Here is an 18,311-nt window from a genome sequence, read left to right as displayed (position 1 = left end):
TTCAGCGAAAACATGGAAGAGGGGAGTATTAGTATGTGTATGTGTACATGTGTCTGTGTGTGTGTGTGTGTGTGTGTGTGTGTGTGTGTGTGTGTGTGTGTGTGTGTGTGTGTGTGTGTGTGTGTGTGTGTGTGTGTATGCATATATACAAGGTTCAATTCTGACCTCCAGCCAATGCTTGCTTGGAGTTTGCATGTTCTTCCTGTGTTTCTCTGGGGTGCCTCCCACTTCCAAAAACATGCTGAGTGTTTCCATCTCAAACTTACCAATGAATGGAGCTGGGGCAGCAGCACAGACTCTACATGGTGCCCTATGGGGGAAGAGTTGTACAGACCAACTGCTTTGGACATCTATAGTGGTGCGCAGTATCCTCAAGGTAGGAAAACATGGATCACAGACTGTGTGCTGTGGCAGGGCTAGTCACTTGATGGTGTACACTATGGTTCAAGGGGATTTGGTCATGTTGACTAATGGCGCCAGATAATCATGGGTAGTTACCGATGATAAGCAGGTTGAGGACCTGGCCCTACTCTGGCCTATGTCAGGGACCCTTGCCAAGGGTGGAAGGGGTGTAGTGCTCCTTTTGGCCAGTGAGTGTCTGCCATAAAAAGCCCAGCAGCCCTGGATCAATAAGCTTCTGGCTGGCTGATGTCTAGTTGCCCAGGCTTGGATACCTAAGATAGCTCTGTTGAGTGAAAGTTGGATGTAAAACCAATCCACTTACCAAATATGAAGTGAGAATCGCTACACATAATGAAGGTTCACTAACAGGATCCATCTTGGAAGTGAATAACATGATGATATGGAAGAGGCTGGACATCCTATGTATCCAAGAGACAAGATGGAAGGGCATTGCAGCAAATTCACTTGGGAAGGGATCCAGAGTCACCTACTCAGGAGGAGGACAGGCTAGAAATGGTGTGGAGAATTGTGGTGAGAGAGAAGCTTCAGAAGGCAGTGAGGGATGTCATCAGAATTAGTGACAGACACATGGTAATCATACTCCAGTGTAATGACAGGGCAGTATTCGTAATCTTAGCCTGTGCCCCACAGCAGGTTGGTGATAATGAGAAAAATAGTGCATTCATACAGCAGTTGCAAGACCTAGTAGATAAAGTAGGGCAACATGAATAGGTGTTGATAATGGGAGACTTAAATGCACATATCAGGACAGACAGAACAAGATATGAGGACTGCCTTAGTCCACATGGGTGGACAACAGGAATAAAGAAGGAGATGCCATTCTAGACTTCTGTCTGACAAATGGCTTGATAGTAGCCAACACATGCTTCAAAATGAGAGCCAGTCACATGATCACATACAAGAGTGGCCAGCATGCAACTCAGGTAGACATCCTCCTAGCAAGGAATGGGCAATGGCATAGAATCAGTGATTTCAAAGACATCCCCAGTGAAATAGTCAGCCCACAGCATAAACCACTGGTTGCCACAATCAGCTGCAAGCAGTGGTTAGAGAAGGCTCTATGGTCAACAGAGACCAGGATAAAGACCTGCAAGTTGACTGGAGAGAAATTACAACAGTTCAAGGAATTCCTCAGGGCTCTAGCACCCCAAGAAGAGGAGGAAATAGGTGGAGATAAAGAAGAATGGCTGAGCCAGATATGGAAATAAGGTACATAACAAAAGCTGGTGGTGGAATGCAGAAGTCAAGGAATTCACCAAAAGAAAGGAGTGCAGGAAAAAGTGAGAGATAGAAAAGATTCACCAGCCTAAGAAGGACTACTGGTTGGCTGACAAAGAAGCTAAGAAAGGAGTTACAGTAGCAAAGAACAGAGCATCGGAGGCACTCTACCAGCTTCTGGAAAGTGACTCAGTTGGTGGCATAAAGAAACTGTGTCTGGTCGCAGGGCAAAGATAGAAAGTTAAAGAAGATGGTCAGACACGCTTCATAAGGGATGCCAGCAACAACCTGCTTACCAGTCCACAGGAATCAAAGGCAGATGGAAGGAGTATTTCCAACAACTTCTGAATGAAGGAAACCCCACAGAAGCTGTGCTGCCCTGGTCACAGCCTATGATGAGAGAAGAAGAGCCTACCCTATAAGAAGTAAGAACAGCACTAAGGAAAACAAAGTCAGGGAAAAGAGCAGGATGTGATGTCACAGCAGATAGGATAAAGATGCTGGGTGAGATAGGGGAGAAATGGCTCCTGAGGGTACTCATACCAGTGTGGAGAGAAAGGCATTGGTAATCTCCAAACTCTGGATCCCACCCAGTTTGGGTTTGTAAAAGGCAGATCATGTCTCCTAAACCTGATAGACTTCTTTGAAGCAGTCACCAAAGCTGTAGACAAGGATAAGGTGGTTCACACAGCCTATCTAGATCTCATCAAGGCTTTTGACACCATCCCTCTTTCTGGAATTATAGATAAACTCACTAAACTAGGTATAAATCCTTACGTCACAAGATGGGTTGCCAACTGGCTCACTGACAGAACCCACACTGTAAAAGTTGCAGACTCCAAATCTGACTTAAAACCAGTGTAAGTTGAGTACCACAGGGTTCAGTACTGGGTCCTCTCCTGTTTGGTATCTACTTCTATCTACTTCTCTGAAGTACAGACTAACATAGAAGGCCTCTGGCTAATGAAGTTAGCAGATGACTGCAAACTAGGAGCCACAGTGAAGTCTCCAAATGATGTGGACATCCTACAGAAGGGCCTCACTGAAACAGATGCCTGGTGTCAGAGGCATGGCCTCAAGCTCAATGCCAAAAAGTACATTATCATCCCCTTTGGTAAAAACTCTGTACCCATGAACTACCACATAAATGGCAGAATACTCAATGCCGAATGTGTGATAAGAGACCTTGGGACCCAGGTGGACAGTAGTCTCGCCTTTGATAATAATATCGCCACAATAGTCAGGAAATCCTTCTATGTGGCACACCTCATCACAAAAGGGTTTTCATCCAGGAAAAAAGAGGTCATTGTTCCCCTCTACTTGGCACTCATTAGACCCATTATAGAGTGTAACGCCCTTTTGGAATGTGCCTCACAAGACATCTAAAACAGCTGGAAAGGCCACAGAAGTACCTCACAAAGAGGATTACTGGCCTTAAACAGATGCCCTACACTGACCCTCTCAAAAAATTCCAGCTTTACTCTGTAGCATATCACCTACTCTGAGGAGATCTCTGCCTAACATAAAAAGCTATGTTAAACCCAGTGCTGTTGGACATGCTGCACCTAAAGAAATCTCAATCCCTCCGAGCTACACACTCTATGGACCTAAACCTTGTCACCACAATAAACAGGAAATGCTGGTGTGATAGATTACTGTCCCAGAGACTTCCTATACTCTGGAACAAGCAACCCATCTATGTCAAGCAAAGTTCCTCATTAGCACTCTTCAAGAAAAATCTTGATGAGTGGATGGGAAATAGGAAATACACCCCGGGGATCACCTCTGTGGCTCTGCTCGACAGGGGCACAGGAAATTAAATTTCTTGGGTGGCGTAAGCCAGGGAACCTTGTTGGCTAGGCTTGCTTAGGCCCTTGGACAGATCGCCTAGTACCTACCTATGAACCTATGAACCTATATATATCGACAGTCAAAACAATTCCTACCTTAAATACTGACTACAAACTTCGACTCAGAATGTTGAGAATGTCAGAATGCTACAAACACACTTCCTGTTATGAATTTGATCTTTCTTGACATATGTACACAGCAGTCCAACAGTAAACATCAAGTGCCATGACGATTTTGCAGGAGGCAAACCCCCCTGCATCACCCGTGGGGGGCACCCCCTACAAATTATATATTCCAACTCCAAGATCGCACTACAGTGGGGAAAGCATAAATTTCCTGATCCCCACTGTACCGCGATTTCTAGTTACTAAATCTAATTCATACGTGCAGATGCACTGTACATTCATTGTACCAGTATTCGCACAAATGAAGGTTTGGTAACATGGGTTCAACCAAATGTAATTCGACAGCCCGTGGTCACCAAACAATTGTGAAAGTAAACCACTTACCCACACACACACACACACACACACATATATATATATATATATATATATATATACACACACACACACACATATATATATATATATATATATATATAGATAAGACACAAGTTGGTGTCCGAGTATCGTGGTTTGTATATATATATATATATATATATATATATATATATATATATATATATATATATATATATATATATATACATATATAGATGGTTTCACTTGAAACCATCGAATTACCAGTTCGTCGAGCCTAACATCATTGAGACGAAAACATCGCAAACTTACATCAACGAAAAGTTAATTCATCGAGTTGCATACCATCGAGTGTGGAGTACTGAACTGGTTATATTGAGGTATTTACCGGTATTTTGGAATTCCCGCTATAGTGAAACATTTAAAGGCTGTTGTCACTTTAAAAACACAGATCTTAGTTATCCAACATGGCGGAGAGTACAACATTTTGCCATGGAATAATTGGTACTCAAGCTTTGATCTTAAACAATTGTAAATAGTTTATACTGAAGAATCGGTGTGGTATTGGAGTCATTATGTTGATTTTATGTGCTGCTTTTCTCTTCATTATCATGTTCTACATTACGTTTAATTATATTTGATGGAATACACGTAAAGTATGGAATTGTTATGATGGCAAGAGTGCAACTACGGGTGAAGATAGTTATATATGCACATGTTTACTGTTTTGTTACTACACGGGGTGTTGACCGGGTGTTGTGTTTTATCGCCAAAGCATATCTCCATGTTTTGATACTGACATTGTTGTGTGTGGCACTATTTGCAGTTTGTCATGTTTGAGCACTCGTTTTCGATGGTATGCAACTCGATGAATTAACTTTTCGTTGATGTAAGTTTGCGATGTTTTCGTCTCGATGATGTTAGGTTCCATGAACTGGTAATTTGATGGTTTCAAGTGAAACCAGATAGATAGATATACACATATAATATATATATATTTCTCAAAACTAGCAGAAATTCATTATTAAATACTGAAAACGATGTCTTTATTTTTGGGCAAGGTAACCAAACACTAAGATAAAGAAAAAACTCACCAGGTGAAATTGATATCATTGCAGTGTCATCACCAATTACTTGGTATACATTTTGCGATGGAAGTGCCCTGTAAGAGTAAATTGCAAGTAGTTATGAATATTCTTAGTAACTATACTGTACATCGCCAACTTTATCTATTTCATATTAAATACATTAATTTATGGTGGAGCTATTTATTAAAAGAAGTAAACATGAAGACTATTCTGGACTCCTTTATCTTCGTATCTGCACAAATACAATCTTTCTGTTAGTCCTAATCATATGAAGTGTTATTTGGAGTACCTTTTCAATAAGTGTTCCATGGAAGCAGCTCATTCAATGAATACATCTGGGAAGTTTTTTTTTTTCTCTTTATGAAACAGGGACAGACCTAAAGCACTAAGAAATGTTGCAGGAGTTGCTTGCAAACAGTTTAGTTATTTATTGATGATCTAATGATATAGCATCCTAAGTATTTATTTATTTGCATTTGTTTACCAGGAAAGTCTGACTATACAAAAACAAATCTTTTCAGGGAGGCCAAGAGAAAGAAAAGCTTCGGCAAAATACAAAACAAAAATTACAAAAATATAAACTGAAATGCAAGAATACAGAATTGCAAAATACAGAAATGAAAAATGAATCAAACTACAGATGTACACTTAAAAAAATGAAAGAAAACACAATCAAATATCACTGTATTTTTTTAAAAGGCCTTATAGAACTAAACAGAAAGATAATATAAATTAAGTTTCTAAGAACTAAGAATCAAAACTTAAAATAAAAAAATAATTTTACTGTTGCATATCTAAATACCTTATATAAAACTAAAGCAGGCAAGGAAATTGAATTTGTTAAACACACCCTTATAATATAGTAAGGGAGAAATATAGATCATCATTCTTGATTTATGAGAACAGTATTCATAATTAGGTGTATTAAGTGTTTAAATCTTTCATGATTTTTTCATATTTAACATTATCAAATATCGTATCTCAAACAATGAGGCTAAAATATTTCATTCTGAAAACATACATTTGAAAGTAGAGTCAAGAAAGATAATAAGGCTAAACATTTCTTGTTGGTATGCATACAAGGGGTCCTGGTAGCTATGGTAACTACTGAAATAAAATCAGGATAAGTACTTCATCTATTTACTGAGTCCTTTTGAAAATTGGAATATATGAACATGGTTTCATCATAAAATAAAGGCAAATAAAGTTTGGCAAGAATAATGGACATATAATAAAGCAGGGAATATATTGCCTTGCTGTCATAAGAAGGAGTAGATCTTTAACACCTTCCAAGGCCCTGCTTACCCTTATCAAGGGTAACAGAACTTGTCAGAGATTTGGGATGCATGGCTAGGCTTAAAAAGGCCCTTGTGGTTGTTAGCGTAGTAGTATAGTCCCACACAAACTAAAGTCATATGAGAGGAGTTCATGCAGATAATACATTTAAAATATTTTGTGAGATGCTTTAACAGAGATAAGGCTGGGACATGAGATGTTATACCATTTGCCATTGAACTGTTAACCTGCGGTATTTCATGCTGCAGTGATTAAAATACTGATAACCATTATTTTCTCAAGATTCATAGACAAATTGGGATGTCCAGATTAATGACCTTGACTTAAGCTACAATCATGCTTTTTGTTAGTAAATAGGCTTGAAAAATAAGACAAAATGATGAACATCAAAGCTTCTTGCATCTGCAAATATATTAGCTTGTTTTTTTTTTTTTCCATTAGCAAATATTCTCAATGAGAGACTAAAAGTCTGCAGGTGAAAGGTAGGGTAATTGTGTACATTCTGCTCTGAGTGAAATTAACAATGATTCTTTTAGGCATCTGCAAGTTGTTAGCTGTTTCTTTTTCTCATTACTGGCTACTTTTATATGGAGACAAGCTGTCTGCAGGTCCAAGCATATAATCTTGAGAGTTTTTAGCATTCTTTCCTCAGGGAAATGTAACATTTAAAGGTACAATGACAAGAAGTTCAGTGAAAAATACAGTTTGATGTCATAGGAACTGAATAAGAGATAGTAGCCTCCCGAGTATCCTTAATACTTTAATGCATTTAATATGACAGAGCATAAACTATTTTTTTTAAATGTAGACACTGCTTTTTTTCTTAGGGTTAAAATTTTTTTTTTTTGAAAGGATACAGGCTGTTTTTTCCATATCTTGGTGGAGAATACAGATAAGAAAAGAAGAGACAGCAATCAGTGTTAAGTTGGAATACAGGCTGTAACATGTGCATTTGCATGGGTAACCTTAATTTCAGATGCAGATGTGCCTGCTGTACAGCTTTGGATTTTGGGTAGTTGTTCTTATTTGGAAGGTTAAACTTAATTTGTTTAAAATAGTTACAGTTTTGTATACTTGTTTGAGAGTTTTCATTATAGCAAAAAGTCTTGAGAAATGTGACATAGGTTCAAATGGAGATAAGAAGAAACAACCACATAAAAGATCAGCCTGCCAAACATTAGTGTGCGCATAACTACATAATGGTTACTCAGTCCCTGATATTTTGGAATGTAAGTAGCCTTTCCGGTTTAGACAAAAAAAAGAAAGAGCACTGAATTATATTAAGAAATGCAGAGTGCAATTAGCAATGCTGTACTAGACACATTTAGAATGAAATGAGCATGCAAATTTGACAAGGAAAAGATTTCTTGAGGGATATTTAGCAGAGTATCAGGCGGAAAAAGGAAAAGAGGAATAATAATACTGATTGCTAGAGGGGCTCCAATAATGACACAAGAGAGGAAAAGACAATAATGGTAGATTTGTGGTAGTAAGGGGCTACTGGCAAGGGAGCATGACACTTTCCACTAAAAACTGTCATTATGGAGCTAAGGAAAAGATTAGGGGAGCTAATCAGCTTTCAGTGGGGAATATTACTTAAAGGTGGGGACTGGAACTTGACTGGCTGTAGTAAGGATATATCAGGTGGACCTAGAAGTGAAAATATATCGAAAGAGGATAGATATCTGAAGACATGAAAATATTTGGTATGCAAGATGTGAATTCAGTGGTAGGAACTCAGACATAATTTACATATTATTCCCCAAGGTACAATAACTGGGCTAGATGGGATAAAAGTTATATTTCCCAGGAACATCTGCATTTACTTGAAAGCTTGGACAAAAATCCAATTACAATTTCAGATCATGCACCCATAAACATTAAGCTAAAAATACAGGATAATAAAGTAACAATGAGACATTGGTTTCTTCCCACTTATCTGTTAAAAAGAGAGGAATCTAAGAAATGGGTAGTGACAATTTTTCAAGAGTTATTAGGGAAGACAGAAATTTCTTCCGAAGGAATAGTTAGTTAGTGGAATGAAATGAAAATGCAGTTTAAAAATAAGGTAGAAATAAAAGATAGACAGATATGGTTAAGAAGTAATATAGCAATAACCGACGCCTGTGTGTGGGTAATGCGGGATTTACCCACAGTTGGCGTAAATCCCGCATTACCCACACCCAGAAGTGGGTTATTGCTATTATACTATGACATTATTTAAGAAAAGAAATAATTACTTTTCTTAAATAATGGCATTGTATAATGCCTCTTTGCTGCCCTTCCGCAGCTGTCTGGTATCCGCGGCAGTTCTGATGTACTGCGCATGCCTACGCAGTACATCAGAGCTGTGGCCAGCAAAAGCAAGATCTCCATTGCTTTTTACTGTTTCGCTATGTTAAATGGGTTTAACATAGCGGGACTGCTGTAAAATAAGCAGCGGAGATGTCCGTTGCTTATTTTAAAGCTGTCTTGCTATGTTAAACCCATTTAACATAGCGAAACAGTAGAAAGCAGTGGAGATCTTGCTTTCTCCATTGCTTTTTTTTTTTAAACCTGTCTCGCTATGTTAAATGGGTTTAACGTAACGAGACAGCTTTAAAATAAGCAACGGAGATCTCCGTTGCTTTTTTTAAACCTGTGTCGCTATGTTAAACTCTTTTAACATAGTGAGACCGTGTTTTAAAAGAGACTTATACTAATAGAAAAAGTCCAGGCGACTGGACCTTTTTCCATTAGTATAAGTCGATTTACAATGTGCACGCTGGCCAATCAGCATGCACGTTTTGGAATATTAATGGCGGGTCATGGTATAATAGGAGTTATATGGAGGAGCTGACAATGGTTAACATATTGCAGAATAAGGGGAATCTTACAAACAAGGAGAGGAGCAACTGCTAAAACAGAAAATAAGGGAGTTTTTGGATAATATACATGGGTTTAGGAAGATTGATCTTAAGCAACTATATTCTGATAACAGCTCAAAAGCACAAACCTTTTAGCACAGTGACTTAGGCAACAGAAAGTAGTAATGGTGGTCACAAAGCTTAGCGATCCTGTGATACGAAAAATAACTAGAGGCCACTTAGAGTTATTAGAAATATTTCAGAAGATACAATTGTACCAAGATAATTATTTAAGATATTTAAGATTATGGAAGATGAGGCTCAGCAAGTACTAGTTAAAAGAGGAATTATGTGTAATCAGTCTGCTGGGAAGTCTACAGGATGGTATTCCTGTGGAAGTTTGGAAGTTATGACGGAAGAAAATGATAAAGAAATAGAAGATTTTTTTAAAGGAGTGGATGTGTTACTCAATACAGACCCATTAGACCCAGCCTCATATAAACCCATTTCAATTTTAAACCACGAATATAAAATGCTTATGTCTGTACTAACTAAAAGAATGGCAAATTGTGGAGAGGAGGCAAACATTTGACAACATTAATTGAATAATGATGATCCATAGGGAAGTAGAATGTAAAAAAGTACAGCTGATGTTGTTGCTGGCTCCAGATGCAGAGAAAGCATTTGATGGAGTAAGCTAGTGTTTTATGAGAAGGGCAATGGAGCATCTGCAGTCCTGATACAATAATACAGTTAATCAGAAAGATATAAGAAGATCAGAGACAAGAATTAAAGTGTGAGGTTTCCCCTCAAGTAAATGGTGTCTATAAACTACAGTAGCCCACCCAAGTTCAGGTTCAGACAACATGGATATGCATTTTCCATGTGTCTCTGGTAAATATGGGCATCCTGAGACAATGCAGCAATTGTCTCATGTTCAATATAATCTTTAAAGAAACAAACACAGTATGTGAGGGATGCACATACACAATTTTACCAGAGGCAACAATTTCTTATACAAACAAGATTGTCAAGAACACACACACTACATCCACCACACAGTGTCCACCACATGCATAGACCAACTTATGCAGAGACACTAAAAAGCAATCTTCCCAAACCTGAAAGACCTCCTAAGCCTGTAAACCCCAATGTCTATCCTTGGTAATCTCTAAAGAACTCACCAAAAGCAACACCAAACACCACACATACAGCTACACCTTGTGGCCACAACAGCAAAGCCCATTAGGCAAGTAAACACTTTACTCAGGAGTCTTGTCACAGGGGACTCCATTGAATGACATAGAGATGCCCACTCACCACACTGAGCAAGGAAAAGATAATGGTTAGTTGCTTATCTGCCAAATTACACATGCACTCAAGTCAGTACACCACAGATACCAGAATGATTTTGTCATAGTCCATATGGGCTTCAGTGACCCAAGATGTACATTGCCCTTGAAGTATATGAAGAGAGACATTGTTGATCTCTCAGAATATGCATCTCAGGTAGGTATTTACCTTACATTGAGCAGCATTCTACCTTCACCAAGGATAGTGCCACAGTATGAACAAAAGGCAATCAACTTTAATAATTGACTTAATTTCTGGTATCTTTCAAGAAGGATTCAATATTTGCCAACATGGGACGACATGATTAACAAACCATGATTCTTTGCAAATTGTGGTCTACACCTGTCTCCTATAAGCTTCAGACTATTGGCTAAAAGTTTATACACCCCCTTAGAGCCTTTTTTGGTAATGCCAAATTGACAAACCTACCGACATAGTAAATAAAACCCAAAGAAACTTAAAAGGTTTTACTGCAAAATGCTAGGAGCCTAAACAACAACTCCAACCCTACATGCTCTCCTTGCTATGAAGAATATAGACATCTGTGCCATTACTAAGACATGGTTTTAATCTGCAGAAAGTACTCTGGTTGTGCAGGGCTTCAGTGCCTTCCATACATTTATACCATTAGCTGCAATGACATCGACAAAAGGTGGAGGAGTCTCATTCTATATTAGCAACAAGCATAACTTTACATTGATTAAACAGGATGATGCCTTGGAATTTATCAATGTGCAAATCACTGTAGACAAAGACCCAAACCATATCCTAGCATACTATAGGACACCCTCTATGACACTATAATCCCATAGCTCGTAATTAGTACTACTGAAGGCACTCACTGTTAAATCAAATGCTCCATTCATGGGAGACTTTAAATACCCCTCTATAGATTGGGAAGTATGCACTGCGTCATACTCACAGGCACAATGATGCCTGGACCTTATTAACACAACATATTGGATCTCGTACTCACACGTTTGGGAGAGCACTGCACCCCATCCAATGTCACATCCTCAGTGGTGAGGTCAGACCACAAAACTGCCTCCTTCAAAATAAAAATCATCTTGGTACCATCCCTGTTAACAGTTAGGAACCTCCTGTTAAATAATAGCTTTTCAAAATTCAGTGCCTCTCCCAACCACGAGTTTACACCAACCTATGCATAATTATAAATAGAGACCCTGTACAACCATGTAAATAGCTGTACAGAGGCTGCTGTGCCTGGTAGAAGTAAGCCCAAAACAAACTCTAAAAATAAAACACAGAGTATGTAACAAAATGAAAAAAGTCATGGCTAAAATCAGAAAGAGCAACTCCATTAATAATGGGAGCTATCTACTTAAATTAAACAGGAAACTAAGAGGACTAATTAAGTCCAACAAGGCCATTTAAGAGGATGAGAGAACCTCACAGGCTAAAGACAACCACAAGGCCTTCTACAGCTATGTCAGTGTGCCAACATGGTGGGCAATGGTGCCACATTTACTGAGCAGAGCAACATAGCAAATTTACTGGCTGACAATTTCAGTTCAAACTTCACATCCCAATCCCCCCACCTCCCCCATGACATCCTGCTAGCATAACCCCCTTCCAACTGTTAACAGGAGGGAGGTCCGGGTGGCACATGCAATGGCTAAAAACACAGCCTCAGTGGACCCCAACAATATCTCAGGATGCTTCCTAAATAGCTTGAAACATGAGCTGTCAGGACCACTTGAGTCACTTTTCAACTATAACCTTAAAACAGGCTTTGTACAATGATAATAGAGGATTGCAACACTTATCCCACTTCACAAGGGTGGACTATCAACTGACCACGGACACTACAGGCCTATTAGTCTGAATAGTCTAATATCTGCAAAGCCATGAAACAAATTATCATGGAAGTGATCAACAAAGACACAGGTAACTTTCAGACACTGGACCAAACCCATTTTGGCTTTGTCAAGGAAAGGTCATGCCTACTAAATCTGGTGGACTTCTTTGAGAAGGTCACCAAGGCAATTGATGAAGGGAAAACACCTTATCTGGACCTAATTCATAGGTTCATAGGTTGGTACTAGGCTCTCAGCCCTAGGGCCTATACAAGCCTAGCCATAACAATTCCCTGGCTATTTCTTCCCACACTATTTACTTCCCTGGACCTCTGTCTAGCATGGTGACTGACGTGATCCCCGGGGTGAATTTCCTTTCTCCCATCCAATCGTCAAGGTTCCTTCTGAAGAGGGTCAAAAAGGCACTCTGCTTGATATGTATGGGCAGCTTATTCCAGAGTCTGGGGAGTCTCTGGGTCAGGAACCTATCCCTCCAGCATGTTTTGTTTATTGTAATGACAAGGCTTAGATCCCTGGAGCATGTGGCTCTGAGGGATTGGGATTTCTTTAAGTGTAGCATGTCCATCAGCTCTGGGTTTGACATGGCCTTGTATGTTAAGCAGAGAATGACTCTGAGTAGATGATATGTGACAGAGTATAGCTGGAGTTTTTTAAGGCAGTCAGCATAGGGCATCTGCTTTAGGCCTGTGATTCTTTTAGTGAGGTATTTCTGGCCATTTCCAGTTGTTGCAGATGTCTTGAGAGGTACATACCAAATGGGGCATTGTATTCTATAATGGGACTAAAGAGGGATGAGTACAGTGGGACAATGACCTCCTTTTTTCTGGATGAAAAGACCTTAGTGATGAGGTGTGCTACATAGAAGGATTTCCTGACTGTTGTGGTGATGTGGTTATCGAAGGTGAGACCACTGTCCCTAAGTCTCTTATCACACTTTCGGTGTTTAGTGTACTGCTACCTATATGGTAATTCACAGGTACATGTTTTTCCCAAAGGGGATAACTATACATTTCTTGGCATTGAGCTTGAGCCCATGGCTCTGGCACCAAGCATCTATTTCTGTAAGGGTTTTTTGTAGAGTATCCACATCATTTGGGGATACAATAATGGCTCCCAGTTTGCAGTCATCTGTGAACTTTGTTAGCCAGAGTCCCTTAGTGTTGGCCTGTACTTCAGAGAAGTAGATGCCAAACAAGACTGGTCCCAGGACTGAACCCTGAGGTACTCCACTTGTCACTTGTCTGGAGCTGGATTTGGAGTCGGCTACTTTTACAGTGTGGGTTCTATCAGTAAACCATTTAAGTAGTTCAGTACAATACCCTACTCTGGTATAGTTGACAAACTCAAGGAACTGGGCATAAACCCCTAGATAACTCACTGGATTGCCAACTGGTTCACAGACTGGACCCAGGAAGTCATGACTGGTGAGACCACCTCCACTAATAGACTGGTCACCATTGGGCTATGTTAGTGCTCCATGGTGGGACCACTCCTATTTGGTATCTACTTCATGGGAGTAAGGGCTAATGTCAAGGGCCTTTGGGTGACCATGTTTGCAGATAACTGCAAACTGGGAACTATCACAGATTTCCCCCATCATACAAACATCTTACAATGCAGTCTAACACAGACAAATGACTGGTACCAAAGTGAATGATTAAAACTCAATGCCAAGAAATGCTTTATAGTTCATTTTGGGAAAAATACCATCTGGGTTAATTACTTCTGGAAATTAAGGATCTGGGGAAATATGCAGACAGTAATCTGGCCTTTAACCAACATGTGGCCAAGGTACTAAGAAAATCATTCTATGTCACCCATCTTATTAGTAAGAACATGGCATCCAGGTCTAAGGTACCCTTAGTACCACTTTATTCGGCCCTTATCAGACTCATTATTGAGTATAATGACCCCTTCGGCATGTATCTGACCAGACATATGCAACGGCTGGAACACCCATAAAGGTTTCTTACCAGGAGAATCCAGGGTATAAACACCTTATCCTATATAGATCACCTTAAAGCCCTATCTCTATACTCTGTCTCCTTCAGGTCACTGAAGAGTGATCTGTGCCTGGCATTCAAGTCATTCTCAGATCCAACTTTGATTTTTATTTATTTATTTATTTAACATTTGTTTACCGGGAAAGTCCAACTTGGAGCAAAGCCACTTTTCAGCAGAGGCCTGGGGAGAAATGCTCCAGATTCATGAATTTGAATGGACCTTTTGCACATCCACAAAATGAACAGCATCAGAACCACTAGGTCCAAGGATTTAAAATTTGCTTGCGACATAAATAAGATATGATGGCAAGACAAATGTGTGCCTCAGAGGATCCCCATGTTCTAGAACAGGCTTCCTACCCATGTGAAGCAGGTTCCATCCCTAACCCTATTTAAGTGTAACCATCCAAATAAAGCAGTGGATTGGAAATCAGAAATTCACTCTAGGTCAGGCTCCGAAATCTCTGATAGATAGTGGCAGACAGTAATGCTGAAGCTAACATACCCCCTCTACATTACCTCTAGAAACTTCCTAATTAACATATCCTCTCCTAATAAATGATCATGATAAATATTGATAGAATTAGGCTGGATTCCATGACTAGGCCTATAAAGGCCCTGGTGGTCATTAGCCTAGTATATACCTATGAACAGAGGAACCAGGCAGTTTTTTTTTTTTTTATTTAGAGCCACTGACAAAGAAAATAAGGGACTCAGAAATTAAAGAATATATATTTAGCATGTTAATAAAGAAAAGTAGGCTTTATTTACAGGTAATATTTTGTACTAGATAAATTAAGAATATGACATCTTGGTGTTGTGGAATATTTTGTGACAGTTTCAAGTCTTTTCAGGATATGAAATTAATGAAGATAAAGTATATAGCCTTAAATTATGTACCCACTTATGAATTGGTTCAGCAATACCTATATTTATGGAGACATGATAAGATGAAGCATTTAGAACTATGAATTAAGAAAGCAGCTGTTATGGCAGCTAAGGATATGTGGGAAGAGATTAAACAAAATATATGATCCCAGTGCTAAGGGATCTGGGTATGCATGTAGACAGCAGCCTTACCTTCAATCACCATGTGCCCACTGTGGTGAGGAAAACATTTTATGTTGCACAACTTATAAGTAAGGGCATGGCATCTAGGTCCAAAGAGGTTATTATCCCACTGTACTACACTTTTATCAGACCAGTCATAGATTACAATGTTTCCTTTGGTATGTACCTGACCAGGCATATGCAGTAACTAGAGTGACCTCAGAGGTTCCTTATAAAAAGAATACAAAGTATAGCAAACCTGCATAACAAAGAGCACCTTAAAATCATTTCCCTCTACTCAGTCTCCTCTAGATTCCTGAGGGGTGATCTATGCCTGGCTTACAAGGCGTCCACACACCCCACACACTTATAAATCTTCTGCGTTTAAAAGTGTGTGGCTTACAAGGTGTCCACACACCACACACACTTATAAATCTTCTACATTTAAAAGTGTGTGGCTTACAAGGCGTCCACACACACCACACACTTATAAATCTTCTATGCATTCATAGGTCAATGGGTATCAGAAATACAAGGTCTAGGGACCTGAAGTTTTGTTTGTGACTTAAACAGAACATGCTGGAGAGACAGATATATGTCCCAGAGACTAACTATCCTATGGAACAGGCTTCCTATCCATATGAAACTAAGTTCACCTATTACACAGTTTAAGCACAACCTAGATCAGTGGATAGGGAATAGGAAGTTTACACCGGGTCTGGCACCCATGTCTCTTATGCACAGAGGTAGCTTATAAATGCCTGGTATTCAGTGTCCTGTTTGCATAGAGGACATCATTATTATTTCGGGAAAACTTGGCTAGGCTTAGAAACCCCCCACCAGGTCATTAGCCTAGTAACAATCTATGAATCTATAATACAAAAACTGAGAAACTGGGAGCTTTTGTTTATAGATATGGAAAGTAAGATGCAAACAAATGTTTTTAGTCACTTTAGTTTTATATACAAGTCAGGCATATTGTTATCAACCAGAGGAAAAGTTATTGACAATAATTAATAAAGAGTTGAAGGAATTTATATAGGAGGGGGAAGGGCAACAGTTAAGTGTAAGAAGTTGATCCTCCCAATAGAACAAGGTGGTTTAGGATTACTTGATTTGAAGGAATATTTTAGAGCAACACAGTTATGGCCCATATATATACCACAAGCTGAAGGGCTGAAGGTTATAATTCAGAACGAAAATGTATTTTATTTTATTTATTTTATTTATTTGCAGTTTGTTTGCCAGGATAGTCCATTGGGCCACAAGGAGCCTGTTTTCAATGGAGTCCTGGGGAGAAAAGCTCCAGAAAATTACAAACACATAGTACACATTGCACATATACATCATAGATTATCTTATAGGAATACAAAGTAAATATGATAAGAAAAGGTTAACAATGATAGAATACATCACTATAGTTCATTAAACAGCAATAAAAAACACTTTTTTTTTTACAAAAGTAGCAGCATAGGGTAACTGTTAAGAAGTTGGTCAAATAGTTCAATAGTGCTGTGCAACGAGTAAAAAGTGGTATTAGAAGGATTAGGTAGGATGGGAACAAAAGCACTACCATTGTGAAGTTAGGTGTGAGTGCAGCAAGGTTTTAAATGAGGACAGATTGCTGTTGATGCGGATAGGAGATGGTAGAGAATTCTAGTGGCATGCAAGAGAGAAGGACATCAGGTGATTTCCAGCTGGACATGTGGGTTTGCAATTTAATTAGTTTTTGGGAAATGTCTGATGATGAAACAGAGTGGTGGGTGGGAGCAATTCAAGAAATAAGGAGAAAGTGAGATCCTTAAGGAGAATAATAACTGCCATTTAGAATATTATATTTATAGTATTAAGGTTGGGAGGGTAGCCTAATGGTTAAAGTGTTTGCCTTACAAACACAAGGTGCAGGGTTTGAGTCTCCCAAGGGATAACTGGCTAGGCTTAAAATGGCTCACAAGGACAGTTAGCTTAGTACTAATCTATGAACCTATAAAGTTGTAGAAGATATTCTAAGAACTAAGCCAATACTTGACTGGAGAAGAAAGATTTTGCAAATAGGGATGACTGCAAGTAGGGGCACAGAAAATAAGCAAGGGGTGAAATTTATTGAAAAAAAAACAAGGTATTGGGAGCAAATAATTAGACAGTGAAAGATAATAGAGTGGGATGAGGCTCAAAAAACTTTTGAACTACAGGTCAGAAATTGCCTTCCCAATCAGGGACTGACAGAGTACAGACAAAGAGAAAAGGGATAGGGGACTCTAAGTGAAAGACCTGCTCTGGTACAGCTTTTAGTCAAATCTAGAACAGGAGGTGTCTTATTATCCTGCTGTCAACACAGACAATCTAATAGATTTGATTGGGCTTTGCAAAAAAAGTACATGTTATAGTCATCAAGAATATTTGGACACTGGCACCCCAGTTCCAGCCAAGAAATTGTATGACCTCAAAACAACAATATAGAAATCACTGAAGCACAACACAAAAAGTTCCAGTATGACCAAAATAAAGTTTAATTCCAAAATAAGTAAAGCACTCTAGCGCCTCGGCTTCACATAAGCCTTCAAGGAGTGATTTAACCATTAACAAACCCTTCTTTATATACCTCCAAAGTTGCCAATTAAACAATTAAACAATAAAATAATATAACAATTATGCATTTAAAAACTTCAAATACTTAAAAAAACATATGGGGTTGGGAGGGTGGCCTAATGGTTAAGGTGTTTGCCTTGCAAGCACAAGGTGCAGAGTTTGAGTCTCATAAGGGATAATTGGCTAGGCTTAAAATGACTCACAAGAGCAGTTAGCTTAGTACTAATCTATGAACCTATATTGTGTAATACCTTAAATAACACATTTCCAACAG

This window comes from Protopterus annectens, chromosome 2.part1 (assembly GCF_019279795.1).
Source record: "Protopterus annectens isolate FY-2018-M chromosome 2.part1, PAN1.0, whole genome shotgun sequence".
Lineage (NCBI taxonomy): Eukaryota > Metazoa > Chordata > Ceratodontiformes > Protopteridae > Protopterus > Protopterus annectens.
This window is presented reverse-complemented; position numbering follows the sequence as displayed.